This window comes from Lutra lutra, chromosome 4 (genome assembly GCF_902655055.1).
Source record: "Lutra lutra chromosome 4, mLutLut1.2, whole genome shotgun sequence".
Classification (NCBI taxonomy): Eukaryota; Metazoa; Chordata; class Mammalia; order Carnivora; family Mustelidae; genus Lutra; species Lutra lutra.
In genome coordinates, this window is record NC_062281.1 from 185437966 (window position 1) to 185452931 (window position 14966).

Consider the following 14966-nt stretch of genomic DNA (forward strand, 5'->3'; position numbering starts at 1 on the left):
TTGGGCTCAGGTGAGCATTATAAGAAAGGACAATAAAAATAACCGTTCCCATGTTTTAAAAAAGAACATTCAGGGGCGCCTGGGTGGCTCAGAGGGTTAAAGCCTCTGCCTTGGGCTCAGGTCATGATCCCAGGGTCCTGGGATCGAGCCCCATATCGGGCTCTCTGGTCAGCAGAGAGCCTGCTTCCTCCTCTCTCTCTGCCTGCCTCCCTGCCTACTTGTGATCTCTTTCTGTCTAATAAATAAATAAAATCTTTAAAAAAAAAAAAAAAAAGAACATTCAGGCAAAAAACATCACAGCAGGTCAGAACCAGGAAGCCTTTACGCTGAACAGGGCTCTGTCTGGCTTTTCAGGTGAGGAAGCCAAGCCCGGGAGGGAAAGGCCCGCAGCTCTCCTTCTGCAGAGGCAGAGACCCTAAGGCCAGCAAAGGGTGGGATCTGTTGCAAGATCTGGGTTCCAGTCCCAGCTCTTCCACTTCCCTGCATCACAGCTGACACCTCCCTTCCGAGCCCCTGCCACGCAGAGGTCCTGTGCCAATGCAACGAGGCATTTCCCACGGAGAGCGCTCTCGGCGAACGCCGGCCACTGCTAGCTCTATGACATTCGCTGGCCCGAGCTTGGGCAGCAGGGTCATGGACAACTTTTTTCTCTTGAGGGTCAGCTCTTGGAAAACAACCACCAAGACAGGCAGACTCCCTGAGCAGTGCTCCTTCCAGCTACACTGGGCAGAACGGCTAGCAGGAGGCTGTAACTTTTCGGCCACGTGCAGGCAGAGCGAGAGACAGAGGAGGCAGGGAGGAAGCCCCAGCTCCCAGGCTGCAGGGTGGGCCCAAGTGGGGTCAGCTCAGTGATCCGGACCACCCAGCAAGCTGAGAGCAGCCAGCAGGAGCACCACCCTCCACCCTCGGCAGCCCTGCCCACTAGAGCAGGTATCTTCCCAGCTCTAATTTAATCCAAGAATTTATCAGTTCCTCCTCCCTCTAGAGTTCAAGGTCCATCCAGCCCAGAGCCCCAGTGAGAAACTCTGTGCCAGCCTGCACCTGCCTCTTCTCCCAAGATCACCTCACTCCAAGCCATCTCCCACCCATAATCAACAGAGTGGTCCCAGCCCTCTTTCCTGGATGAAGCCTGAAGATTTACTCCTGGAAATCAGGGAGGCTGCCGGAGTCAGGCCCAGAGTTTGAGGATGGGGAGGGTTGGCCTCTGGAGCAAGAGGTCAGTGGGAGAGGGGAGGGCGGGCAGGGGTCCAGACAGGCAGAAATGCAGCCCCAGACGCTAGGGAAGCAGCTGGTGTTGGCCTATCCAAGTCGGGCAGCCTTGCTGCAGGAAAGGAGACTGCCAGGCAGCCTTGGTGGGAGACAAACAAGAAACAGATTCTGGCCCACCCACCCACCTCAAACCTGGTCTCAGAGGGAGCTGTGTGCATCTTCTGGAAGCCAGGAGAAATGTGTGGGACAGGGGAGCAAGAGCCAGAGCTTGGGCTGGTCAGGACCAGGACTCCTCCAAGCAACCAGGCCTTCCAGATGTTTCTGCGGCTTTTGGCCTTTTGTCAGACAGACTCAGGGCTGACCTGCCCCCAGCCCCCTGTAGTCACTGTGAACATTCCACAGCACAGACCCACAGACTCTCCTTGTCACCTTCGGAATGAGGTCTAGGATCCAAGCAAGGCCCTCAAAGACTCGCCTCTGCCCCTCTCCACTCTCAGGGCTCAGCAGCTCCCAGGCCCTCCCCAACTGGAAACTCTGCTTCAGCTCTCATGAAGGCTCTTCTGGCCCATGACCTTGCCAACCTGTTTTACATTCCTGGGTCCTTTTGCTCAGGCTGTTTATTCCCTTCCGGGTAGAACTCCCGCTCACAACCAGCAAGCAAACTCCTACTTAACCTTCAAAACCCAGACCCAGTTTCTCCTTCCCAGACCCATTTCATGAAATGGTTCCCAAAGCTGGCTGTGAAGCTTTAAAAAAAAAAAAAAGAAAGAAAGAAAGAAAGAAAGAAAGAAAGAAAGAAAAGAAATACCTGTGTCCCAAGCGCATGACTCTGACAACTCAGGATGCAGCCAGGGAAAGTCCATTTTCAAAGGGCCCAGTGATTCTGGGACACATACAGCCCTGAATATAACAGCCAACCCCCTCCGTGGATTCTGACTTCTCTTCATATACGTGCCCGGAGCACCAGTCCACACACAGGATAACAGCCCCTCAACGGCACTGAGTTAAGCACAGAAGCTAAGAAACTTCACCTGCCTGGGACCTACTCTCTGTGGAACCCGTGGGGCGGGCGTGTCCCCAGGCCTGGAGCAGCTGTGGCTACTGGGCTTCCTGCCCAATGTAAAGAGAAGCACAGCCCAGGTGAGAAGTGGGAACCCCAGGCCCCTCGGGTATCCTCTGCCCTGCACAGAAAGACCCGGGGGTGGGGGGGGAGGCGGGGGGAGGCAGGGACCAAGGGGGAGAGGAAGGGGGAGGGGCAGGGAGGCAAGCCGTGGACAGAGCACCCTGTGGGAGGGGGACCACCAGCTACTGTGTGCACAGCAGCAGGCCACCTGCAGCTCTGCCCTGGGTGCAAGGGGCTGCCTGCTGGAAGCTCGGGGTGCAATCCTGGAGAGACAAGGCAACTCCTCCAAGGAAACACCAAGGAGCTCCAGCAGGAGGCGAACATCCAGGAGCCAGAGCCCGGGACAGAGACCCGTGAGACCACAGGAAGCTAGTCCCCCTCTGTGCCTCCTGGCCTCAGCTGTCATGTGCAGGTATAAATGAAATGACAACTGACCACGCTGGCGGGGTCTTACTCCATGCTAGCTCCCTGCCTGGCCCCTGCAGCTCTTTGAGGACCTGCGTCCATTCTGCAGACTGCCCCACTGAGTCCAAACAGACCGCCCACCAGACTACCAGCCCTGTCCTCTGTGACCCTCACCAGTCCTGAGATCACGAGGTGACCATCTCTTGACACCACTTCACAGCCGTGCAGCGAGCATACTGAACAGTGTCCTTTTGTTAATTTTGTTAATCCCCAACCACCGAGGCGGAGACTGAGGGAGGCTCCCCCGCCACACAGCTCCTGAACGGGGAGTCCCTGTGAGTGGGGGAGCCAGGGCAGGACCCCTGGGCTAGTTCTAAACAGGATCCTCAGCACGGAGTATGCGCCGGGAAACACGGGGTGGGTGAGTGCACTGGTGAGAGAGGGAAGCATCTTCCCTGCCCCTCCCCAGCCTCTGAATGCCAGAGGGACAAGGAGGCCAGCTCCCCCAGCCACTAGACGCCAGGCCACTCCATGGGCTTCCCCGGTGGGAAGGGGGAGGAGGGGCTACGAGGAGCAACCTCCAGGCTGGGCCGGGGTGAGGCTTGGTCAAAGGCCACATGGTGGGCCACATGATGGGGCCCCACGGCCCATAGTCGGGAGGCCAGAAGGGGGCAGTATTGACTTTGTGTTACCCCTTCAACCCCTCCGAGCCTCTGTTTCCCCAGAAGCCCCCTCGAGGGCAATCTAGCACCAGTGTGGGTCCGGCCAACTCATTCTAGCAACATGGCATTTCCACGCTGGAACCACACCTGAGAGGTGGGCCTCCTCTCCTTTTCAGCTGAGCCCCTGAGGCTCACACTGGCAAAGCACTTGCCTCAACTGCCTCAAAGCACAAGGCGGGACGAGGAAAGGAAGGTCTGACTCCATGCAACCGGGCAGAGCTGATATAGGGGAAGGATGGAACGTCCAGCCTGCAGGAAAAGCCCAGGCAGGGGCAGAGAGACCAGAAGAGCTGGGCCTTCCAGGCCAGGGCACCTCCCCGGGCAGGCGGCCAAGCCTGCAGGTGAAAGCAGGGGTGAGGGGAGCAGGCAAGAGGTACGTCCCAGCCACCCACCCCCCGCACACAGGCGACACCAGGGGCAGGGGCCAAGATTGCCTGGGTGGCTCCCAGCCGCCCCGCAAACTGACCAAAAGCCTCAAGGAGAGGCGAAGCTGAGGCCTGTCTGCTTCATCCCCAGACACCCAGGTATCAGGTCGCTGCCCCAGGAGCACCCGAGGTCCCTGAGTGGCCTCAGGCACGGTGAGACCAGGGGGGCTCACGGCCTGGCAAAATCAGCTTCTCTGGCGTTCCAAGTCCCCCTCGCTCACCTCCGGGGACTCAGGCTCCCCTGCTTTCATGGTGACGAGCTTGCCCATCCTTGTCCCCACGCAACAAGCATTTCACTGCACACCTACTGCCCACAGGGCCCCAGCTCAGCCTGGGGACAAAGGAACAAAGGAGAGGCCCAAGTTCAGGTCTGTAGGTGCACCTGCCCAGCAGGGGGTGGCCCATGGGACACTCCAGGGGCATGAAGTGCGGGCAGCCCAGCCCGCTTTGCTGACCAGGAGCCCAGTGGACTCTGGGCCTGTGTTTCTTTCCAGATCAGAGCCTAGGACCGGGTTTCTGGGGTCAAAACGTATTCCAGTCCTGGCTCCGCTACTTGCTAGAACCTGCTTAGCTGAGTCTGCACCAGGGGAGGGAGATGTCTCGGCTCTGGAGGGGTGAATGAGGTAAAAAGTGCTGCCTTGCACGGCTGGGAACTCACCAGAAGGCATGGCTCATTACTGCACAGCAGGCAGTGGCAAGGAGGTTAGAGGTCAGGGACAGAAGCTGACCCACAGCCACGACCCCCTGCACACCAGCAGCCCTGGCTCTCCACCCTCACCCCACCACAGGGCTCCAGCGGCTGGAGCTGAGGGAGGTGCCCCAGCTCCCGACTGTCCCCAGTAAGCACCCCCTCTCTGTTGGGGCCTGTGCACTGCCCCCCTCCCCAGGCTGTATAGACTGACTTCCACGAGCAGAGAATTTGGGGTTTAGTCAGGGAGATGGCTTCACATCACTGGACACCAGCATCGTCCCAAATGGGCCATGTGCCTCCTACTCCCCACCCCAGGGCTCAGAGACCCACACCTCTTTGCCCTGTGGGCCTTCAGATGGGGAAGTGCCGGCACACCCCGACTTAGACACGCGGACCCCGCTTTGACATGAAGGACCCTGGACTCTGAGCCAATGCCAGGAGGAACCTGGAGGCTGGGGGTAGGAGGAGGATGTGAGGAGAGGGGTGTCTTTCTGGGGAGAAAGAGAGACAGCCCAGAGACACCTCGGCTCCCCTGTCCCAGATCATTCCCGGCCAACATAAAGATGGCACATGACTGCTCTTCTTAAGGATCAAATATCCAAAAACCTCACCAACCTCACATGAGCTCAAGCCACCACCAGATTCCTCTGCTCCCCTTGGGCAAACATTGCCTGCACCCCTAGTCCAGGACCCCCCCATTCTCTGCTGAGCTATCTAGGTCGGGGTTGGGGGGGGTGTCTGCCCCCACAGCTCCGAGATGCCAAAGTCAGTGGACATGCCTGGGCCCCATCCCCCACTTCCTGCAACCCCCTGGCTGCTCCCCTCCCCCTCTCCTCCCGCAGGCCCAGTGGGCCACTCCCGGGCTCAGGAGTCTGATCAGACTGGAAGATGCCTCCCTGCAGGCAACCTCGGCTGTTCCGTGGTTTGGTACGCCCTCCCTGCAGGGACACCCCCCGCCTGACCTTCCCTGGAACTCCATCCCGGCTTCTCCCTGCATGCCTGCTGGGCCCATCCACTCCATGGTCGGCCGGGCATCCTGAAGTCAATGTCCACACCAACCCTTGCCCACTCCCCAACTCCTCCCAGCCTCCCAGCTCACCCGATGCCCGAACCCGCCTGCCAGGGGCTGGGGCGCAAGCCTCTACCTCACCTTGACTCCCCCTCTCTCTCACCCCTGCATCTCATCCTTTGGCAAGCCTTGTTGGCTCTACCTTCTAAGCCCATCCAGACTCTGACCACTTCTGGCCACCTCCCCTGCTGCCGCCCTGGGCCAAACCGTCACCACCTCTCATCTGGACCATGAAAACAGCCCCTGACCGGTCTCCTGCTTCCACTTTCACCCCTCACCCCACATACATTGTTCTCTACACAGCAGCCCAGTTATGCCTCTGCACAAACCCTCCAGTGCTTCCCTACCCCATTCAGAGTAGAAGCCAGGGTCCTCACTTTGGCCTATAAGGCTCTACACGGTGTGGTTCCCACTACCTCCCAGACTGGAGATCCTACCTCTCCCCACATAGCATCTCTACCCCAGTCACAACAACTATGGTGCAGCTCCTCACACACCCACACATGCCCCTACCTCAGGGCCTTTGCACTTGCTCTGCCTGGAATCCTCTTCCCCCAGACATACTCATGGATGGCTCAGTCAGCTGCTTTGAGCTCTGCTCAAAGACAGGCCTTCCCCATCCATCCTCTTTGAAATAGTACACACACATCCCCATCACACCACTGCCCTATCTTCTTAGCATTTAACGCCTGTGGACCCCTGAACATTTCAGCTGTTTCTAACAGCTTCCTCCCACTAGAATGTGCACTCGACCAAGGTGGGAGCCTAAGCATTTTGTTCACTGCTCTCTCCACAGCCATGGGACGGTGCCTGGCAAACAGCAGCCCTCAACACACACCTGCTGAGTGAATGAAGGGATCCCTGGTCCCACGCCGGCCCTGGGCTCAGTCCCACCACTGCTACTGGGGGGGCAGGGGTGTGGGGAGAAGGTGGCCGAGGCCCGTGGGGTCCCCACTCCTGGGCCTGTGCCTCCTCCTCTCTGAAATCAGCCTGTGGCCAGGACCACTCCTCCCAGGAGAGCTTCACAAACAGATCCCCTGCCAAGCCGGGCAGGAGGCGGTTCCCCAAAACCAGTGTGGGAAGAGGTCTGGGGCCAACGCCAGGGTGTGATCAGGGAGGCGTGGGGCAGAGCTGGAGGAAGGACTGGGACTATTTTTAAAAACTCACTCCCAAAATGACCACGTTCTTGTTCTGATGAGTCAGAAGCATGTGGCCAGGAGAGGGGACAGGACCCCGGGGCCCCAAGGGCCGCACCCCCTCGGCCACTCTGGCAGGCAGGTGCACACACGAGTTTTGCCCATGCAGGCAGGTGAGCAACCCAGGCACACGCTCAGCTTTCCAAGGAAGGGCAGGCAGCTTCCAGCTGAGGCCACAGAAGGTGAGGCCAGCGCCGCTGCCCAGGCTGGCTGGCCACGGGGAGCAGAGAAGGCCTCCCTTTCAAAGCCCACTAGGATCCAGTCTGGCTCCAAGTCCCTTTCTTCAGGCCTAAGCTCTGTCTCTCTCAGGGAGGGCGCCGTCTGTTTTGTCCCACAAGAGAGGTCTGGGCAGAAAAAACCACGGCAAAGTCAGAGCTAAAAATACTCGGCCCACCCGGCCGAGGCAGGGTGAGCTGGCCAGGCAGCGTCCAAGGCCCTCCGGAAACACAAGCCGGTGCACAGGCCCCAGGGGACACGGAGGCCTCCACCGCACAGCCCAGCATAGCTCCGGCTGAGCTCTCAAAGCAACCAGCTCTTCAGTCCTAATGTTCCCCCACCCCACCCCGCCCCCCTAGCAAGGTGCCTCTTCCAGCTGCTCTCTGTTCTCCCCACCTGCGAGGGGGCGTCAGAAATCTGTGTCTTCCCGCCAGCCCCACCAGGGAGCGGGCCATCCCACGAGGGGGCGGGCCATCCCACAAGGGGACAGGATCAGCCCCATTATACAGATGAGGAAACCGAGGCTCAGAAAAGTAGAGCGGGGGGTGCCTGGGTGGCTCAGTCATTAAGCATCTGCCTTCAGCTCAGGTCATGATCCCAGATGGAACCCCACATCGGGCTTCCCTCTCCCTCTCCCTCTCCCACTCCCCCTGCTTGTGCTCCCTCTCTTGCTGTGTATCTCTGTCAACTGAATAAATAAAATCTTGGAAGGAAGGAAGGAAGGAAGGAAGGAAGGAAGGAAGGAAGGAAGGAAGGAAGGAAGGAAGGAAGGAAAAGTAGAGCAATTAGTCCAAAGTCCAGAAGCGCCTTGATTGGATCCAAGGTGTGTCTGGGTCTTTCCCTGGTGCCAGGCTGCCCCTCCCTCCGCAGACCAGGAGGTCCAGCCCACCCCTCGCATTTAACTGCACACCTGGGAGGAGGAGCTGCCTGGGGCTGTGGGAAGAGAGCAGAGAAATTGGACTGGGCATGGGGGGGGGGGCAGGGAGACTGGGGGACAGTGTCAACCACGAAATGGCTTTGCCCTGAATCCTGCTGACCTGGGCTGGAATCCGCCCCGGGATGCTGACCCAAACAGGGAGCTGTTTCCAAGCTCAGGTCCTCCTTCATTACCAACTCAAACAAGATCCAAACCCGTGCTCACCAAGACAGTAACAGGGCTCTTTGGAACAGGTGACTCCAATAGGGCCCCCAGCCCTGCCCTACAAAAAATTCCCAAACTCCCTCCTCTCAGTGTGCCTGCCCTTGGCTGGAACCACGAGGGGTGCCCTGAGCAGTGAGCCCACCCTGCCTCCATCCCGCTCCCAGAGAGGCAGCCACCTGCCCGGGGGGAATGGGGGGCCCTGTGATACTTAGGACTGCCATTGCTCTAAAGCAGTCCCTGGCCCTGTAGAGGCAGGTGGGGGTCCTCAGGTGCCCCTTTTGCCACCGTCGTGCCCCAGGTATTGAGAAGCGTGACCTCTGGGATCAAACCTGGGGGGGTCCCAACTCTCCACTTCCTCGCTGTGACAGTGAGACTGATTCCCCTGCTCTGGTCCCTGGCCCCCTCTTCAGCAGGAAAACCACAAGAATCCCACCACAGAGGGTTGTTATAAGGATTAAATGAGATGACGGTGCCCACAAGTGCCTCACTGAGCAGCTGGAACACAGTAGGTGCCCAAGAAATGTTTGTTGAGTGAAATAATGCACAACGACCTCCTTCAACGGGGACAGCAGACCTGGCCCACAAGGACAGGGCCCCAGTGGAGATGAGGTCCATGCAAGCAAGGCTTGTTGGGGGAGGAAGGGGGCAGCCTCTCCTGCAGTGTCTGACGGTGCAGCAGCCCCCACGGAGGGCAAAGGGTGCCCAGTGACGTGCCCCGGGAGAGCCTGCCACCCCGGCCTGACCCTGAGGCAGACACACAGCTGTAGAAGCCTCCCCGCCCAGCCTCCACCCGCTTCCCGATGCTTTTCAAGTGAAGATTCCAGGAAATGGGGTCAGAGTCAGAAAGGGGAGGATCCCCAAACCCGACAGCCATACAAAGTTCCCTTAGTTGGCGTGAAACGTGGAAACAACCAAAAGTCGGTGCGCGTTGCCAGAGAGACTTTCCAATTCCCCGAATACGAATCCAAATCCCTGGTCAGGAGGAGGCGGGGCCTCAGGACTGGCTGAGAGAGACCCTCTGGGGACGGCTCCCCGGCTGGGCTCAGCGCTTCGGAGAGAGGCAAGCATCCGGAGCCTGCTTTCGCGCGCTGCATCTCAGATATATTCTGCTAAATTCAGGGACAACAGTCCCCGTCCAGGCCATAACTTACAGTGACCCCAGCCTGCCCAGGGCTGCCCCTTGTCACAGTGTCAGGAGTATCTTCAAGTGACCCACGGAAGGAGAGCGGGCCTGGGGAAATGGGACCCGGGCTCTGGTTCCTGCTTGCAGCTCTAACCACGCAGGTGCTCAGTGCTGGCCAGAGGGACAGACGCACGCAGGGACAGCTGGCCACTCCTTGCCAAGACCGAGGCTTTGCCAGGCTCACCCAAGGCTTGTCTGAGTGGCCCGGGTGTTGGTCAGAGGACAGGGACGCCCTCTCTTTCCAAATCAGGGTGCGCACCGGAAGCGAGTGGTGGAGGTCACACACCTACCCGTGTACCATTGGTGTTAGAGAGGAGGTCTCCGGGCCCCACCCCCTCACTCTGGGAATCTGGGAGATCAATAGCGTTCAAGGGCGGGGGGTGGGGGACAGAAAAGCCAGGCTTCATGTCTCTGGATCCCTCTGCTCTCCAAAAGCACCCCTTAATCATGCCACAAATATTTACTGAGCCTTCTGTACGCCCGGCACTGTGGAAATTTCTGGAGATTTGCTGATGGGCAAGACCGGCTGGTTTCTGGCCTCCCGAAGCCCATAGTGCTGCAAGAAGGCACGTACCACACTTTACAAACCCACGCATCACCACAAACCAAGATACTGTGAGGTGAGGGAGAAGTTTCGGGGGTAGCCGCCCGTTCTGACTCTCCTCTCCCAGGACCGACGCAGGTCCCGTGTCCTCCAGGTGGTCATCTGGTGACCTGCCCGACATCACAGCCACACAGAGCTGGGCACACCCAGACCTGGCGAGGATGGGGTGGCTTCTGCCAGAGGTCCTGGGCTGGGTGGCCTAGGCCAGGGCACCGAGCTGCTCCAGCCACAAGGGCCCTCCCACCTCCCCGCGGATGTGTGCACTTTGTGCCAAACCAGATGATGTGTCCAGCCAAGGAATACAGGATGTTGGGGGTACTTCTTTCCTCTTTTGATCTTTTTTGTGGGGGCGGTGGTATTGGATTTCAAAATTTCCATCCCACCTGGAATCAGGCGGTTCTTCTGATGGATCCATCTAAGGCAGCTTCTCAACTGGGGGTGACTTTTGTCCCCCTGGGGAATTCTGGCCATATCTGGGGACATTCTGGTTGTCGCAGCTCAGCAGAGGAGGGGGGTGCTACTGGCACCTGGCACGTAGTGGCCAGGGCACAGCTGGACCTCCTCCAGGGCACAGAATTACCTGGCTCAGGACCAATAGTACCAAGGCAGAGGCCCCGTTTCAGGGCACCTGGTCAAGTCCTTAGAGGATCTAGGGCAGATACTGGCCTGCTAATGCAGCCGTCATTAGTCACAGGGACACAAAGACCAGAGTTGTCACTGGTCTCCATGGCAGATAATGCAGGCTACAAGCCTAAAGAGGCTGCATTTCGCTATGGTACCAGGACTCTGCGGCTCTTCACCACCAGGCTGAGGGGGCAGAGACCACAAATGGCTTCTCTCTGGGTTCCCACCACCTGGCCCGGCCTCTGGAACATAGATGCTGGGGTCAGAGGGAGAGGTGGAGGGAGGCACAGGGCAGACCACGACCTCTCACAGCAGATGCCTGTCCTCCCTGGACACAAGGCACCGCTGTTGGCACCGAGCAGCCGCCTTGGCCTTAATAAAGCAACAACCAGACTGGGAGCTCGCAGAGGCCAGGGACTGTGCCCCACTTCCCGATGTGCCCCCATAGCCCAAACCTCAACGCTTACTCATCAGTGCCTGCTCTGTGGAGCTCACAGTGTGGCGGGCGTTGGAGAACGGAGCAGGGACCACTAGGAAACACAGGCAGAGCTGCTGGGGTTGGGGGGAGAGTCTGGGGGACTGCAGGAACTCCTGAGAGGGGCCTGAACGTAGATGGGGAAGGGGGTGCCTATCCATCGATTAATGCTCCTCAGTGAACAAAAGCGATGGGACACATGGCGATGAGTGCATCTGAGCAGGAGAGAAGGAGGGAAGAAAGTAGGAAGGGGGCCTCCCACAGGAATCAAGGGCTTGCTCCTCTCTCCCCAGCAACCAGGCCCAGACACTCACTCACCCACCCCAAGCAGTTTCACACAGGTGGAGTCCAGGGCCCAGGCCCTGGGCAAAGACAAAAGGCGACAGCTCCTTGGGCTGCCCAATGCCACCAAGGAGCACCGAGGTCAGCATCCCAACACCTCCCATTTACTAAGCACTCACGAGAGGCCCAGAGCTAGCCCGAGCTCTTCACTCCTCTCATTACTTCGTCTTTACAACAACCCGCAGAGAGAGGCACTGTGACGATCATCCTCATTTACAGATCAGGAACCAGGCACGGAGATGGTAAGAAGGTTGCCCAAGGTCACATGGTGAGTGATGGGAGGGCTGGGATCCGAACCCAGGCCCGCTGGCAATGGGGCCGTGCCTTAGAGCTCCCTCATTCCTCAGCCACCCGCCAGCTGCCAGTCTGCTGGGCTTCTGGGCTGCCTGGGACAAGCCCCAGGTAAGCAGACGGGGCAACAGGGACCCTGGGGAGCCCATGGGAGAGGAGGAGGAGAACTGGGGGGGGCTAGCAGACTAAGTGCTCTGACCCAGGGCCTCTGGAGAGGGATCTAGCTGCCCTGCCCACCAACAGAGCCCCAGCAAGGAGCCCCCTCTGTCTGGGTCCCAGCCCTGGGCTCCCAGAGCATCCCAAGGCAAACGTGTTAAGTCCACTGGGCATTCTTGTCTGGATCCACCCAGCAGCTGAGGGAAGGGACATATTCCTATGAACGTCTGGGTTCACCCAGGCCCATCTGGCTACCACCCAAGAGAAGGCCCCCAGGCAGGAGCGGCCTAAGATCCAAGCCCTGCTGTGCCAGCCAGGGAAGGCACAGCCATGTGCCTGCTACTGCTTGAGCCAATGCCCTCCGACCCTGCGCTGTGGCTAAGGATGACCATTACCTCAGTCCAGGCCTGAAAGGGCCCCAGGGCTGGTGGCATCACATCCCCTCCTAACCCAGTTCCTTGAACGAGCGCCCACTGGTCCAAGCAGGAGCTCGTGGCCGCAGTTACCCCCAGGGCCCCACGGCCTTAACCCACTACTGTTTCTGCATCGAGCATTCTGTATTTTCCCACACTCCATCGCTCTCAAGGGAGGGGTCACTGAGAGTGAAAGGCAACCTGTCAGCAAGCACAAGATCCCTTTCGGGTGACCCTGACAAGGGGGTGACTCAGAGCACGGACTTTGAAATCCAGCAGCCCAGACCCCAAATCCTGACTCCCCCCGTGAGCGGCTGGAGCAGATGTGTGTCCTGACCTCCCTAGGCCTCAGTTTATCCATCTGCAAACTGGATGCGATGACGCTGCTGAGATCCGATGAAGCAACACATTCATTCATTCGTTCAAGCCACGTTCATGAAGCACCTGCACGAGCCCAGCACTGTTCTGGGTGTTTGGGAGACATCAGTGGACAAACAAGGAAAAGTCCCCTTGCCCTGATGGGGCTCACTGAGCCTAGCTAGCACCATGCCTGGAACAGACTGGGTATTCCATACGCACCTGCCCCTACCCTGGGCCCCAGTCACCGTCCCCCACCACACTCTGACATTTGGGTCTTCCTTTGTCCCACATGACAAGGGTCTAAAACCTGTTCTTATTCTGTTCTCTGGAGTCGCTCAGAACAAGGCTCCTCCCTCCTACATAGGACACCCTCTTATGTGAGCCGACCCTCCTTCCCCACATCAATCACACCCCACTAGGATGTGTTTCTGGTGCCACTAGTTCCAGAAACACCTCTTGGGTGCCCACCGTATTGCCGGGGATGGATGACTCTAGAATATCACCCAGGGCAGCATTTCCTTCTTGCAAAGTTCGGGGCATATGTGGGAACAAGTCAGCCTCAGTGACAACCAGGGACACTGACTCATGTCAGCAATGTACACAGAAAATCAACTCTGTTTCTCTAGAAATAGTGTCCCGCTTTCCTGCTGGCGAGCATGAAATCGACCTGGCAGTAATTCACCCGAAATCCCAGCCTCTACTCTCACGCACTACCACTCCTTAGGTCCCATTCAAATCTGGAGCCCTGTGTGTTGTTTCACGTGTCTTTTCAGGAGATCTCTGATGCTTCGAGGTCCAGATCCAGGTCCCCACGTGAGTCCCCCGCTCACTCTTCAGGCCTCAAGCCCAGAGGCCGGTGGCTGAGTCTAAAACATCTAGTACCATAACCTAGCATCTAACAGGCCTTACTAAGTGCTACTTGGATTGAACTGAGTAAGAAAACGGAGGCTCAGAGAGGCAAGGTGACTTGCCCAAGGTCACACAGCTGGAGGCCAGGCCAGCCAGGTCTGCACAGCTCTGATGCCTCCCCTCGGCCTCCCTTTGAGCTTTCTCGTACTTGGGCCCGTGCAGCCCGGCCACTGTCAGCGGGGCTCTGCTGGGACAGCCTCCCCAGGGCCAAGTCACAGGACTTCCAGGCCCCAAGAAAGGACAGATAAGAGAGCCACATGAGACCTTATTAGGGAAAAGTAAAAGAAAATAAAACAAAAAGTCTCCTGGCAGAGGAAGGACCAGTCTAGTGAACCATGTGACACAGAATATTCTGTTCACAGCTGGCTCAGGGGCAAGCCAAAGAGGCAGGGAGCCTGAGAGCCCCAGGGACCAGCCCCAGGGACTAGCCCCAGGGACTAGCCCCAGGGACCAGCCCCAGGGACATGCCCCAGGCAGCTGAGGACGCAGTGCAGCACCAGCATCCAGTGGGCCTTGGGCAGGGGGTCAGCCTGGTCCCACCACCAACTCCCACCCACACAGAGCCAATCACCTCCTCTCCCTGGGTTCTGATTTTCCCCGGTTGTGAAAACAGCCAAGGGCCACACTGCAGCTCCCTCTGCCTGAAGGGCCTCAGTGGGACGGGGTAGAGGGGGGAGAACAAGGGGAAAGCCAACATCTCCCTCTCTCTCCAGCCAGTCTTAGCCCACACACTGCACCCCCACTGTGGAGCTGGTGCCCCCTTCTGCCCCATCTGCTACTGCCCACAGAACCATCCCCATCCTGCTCCTGGCTCCCAGCATCACGGGGAGGGGGCGCGGCTTCCGCTCACCCTTGAGGCCTCAGAAGACCCCCGTGCGAGGGGCTCACTGAGCACCTGCTATGTTATGTGCTCGCGGCTTGGCCCGTACCATCTCCCGCCATCCTCACAATGGCCCTGTGAAACAGGAGTTACGATTCCCATCTTTCCGAGGGAGCCTCTGGCCAAAGCAGGCAAAGGCTTGCCCGAGATCACACAGCTAGTAAGACACGGGATTCGAACCCAGGGTCTGAAGTCCCAAATCTGTGTTCTCATTCTTGCTCGTGTGACAGTACCAAGAGGACAAAAACTGGGGCGGGGCCCTCGGTGTCCCCACAGGGCCTCATACCCGGTCTTCAAGGGAAGCCTTGCTTGTTGGCCAGCAGGAGACTCCCAAACCCAGCCCAGGCCCCAGCAGAGCCTCACACACCTCGAGCAGAGGGAGCTCCCTGCATGCCCACAGCACCCCTGCACTCAGGTGTCCTGGGCTTGGTCCCGCCTGCCAGGGACCCCAAACCACCTGTCCCCACTTCGCAAAAAGGGAATCTGAGGGCCAGCTTCAGAGGAGCCAGAGGGCGCCCCTCAGCACCTGGGG

General features: G+C 58.8%; 1 protein-coding gene across 8 annotated transcripts in view; it reads right to left on the minus strand.

Moving 5' to 3' along the window:
- Nucleotides 1-14966, minus strand: part of ARHGEF10L (Rho guanine nucleotide exchange factor 10 like) — a 157285-nt gene that overhangs the window by 107163 nt on the left and 35156 nt on the right. Inside the window, exon 1 of one of the 8 annotated variants that reach the window (XM_047725395.1) lies at nt 6483-6610. The exons of 6 other annotated variants lie outside the window; for them this stretch is intronic. The gene's annotated coding sequence lies outside the window, so the exon portion shown is untranslated. Of the gene's footprint in view, nt 1-4153; nt 4171-6482; nt 6611-14966 lie in introns of those variants that run through there. One more of the 8 variants, XM_047725394.1, reaches the window with a different exon arrangement.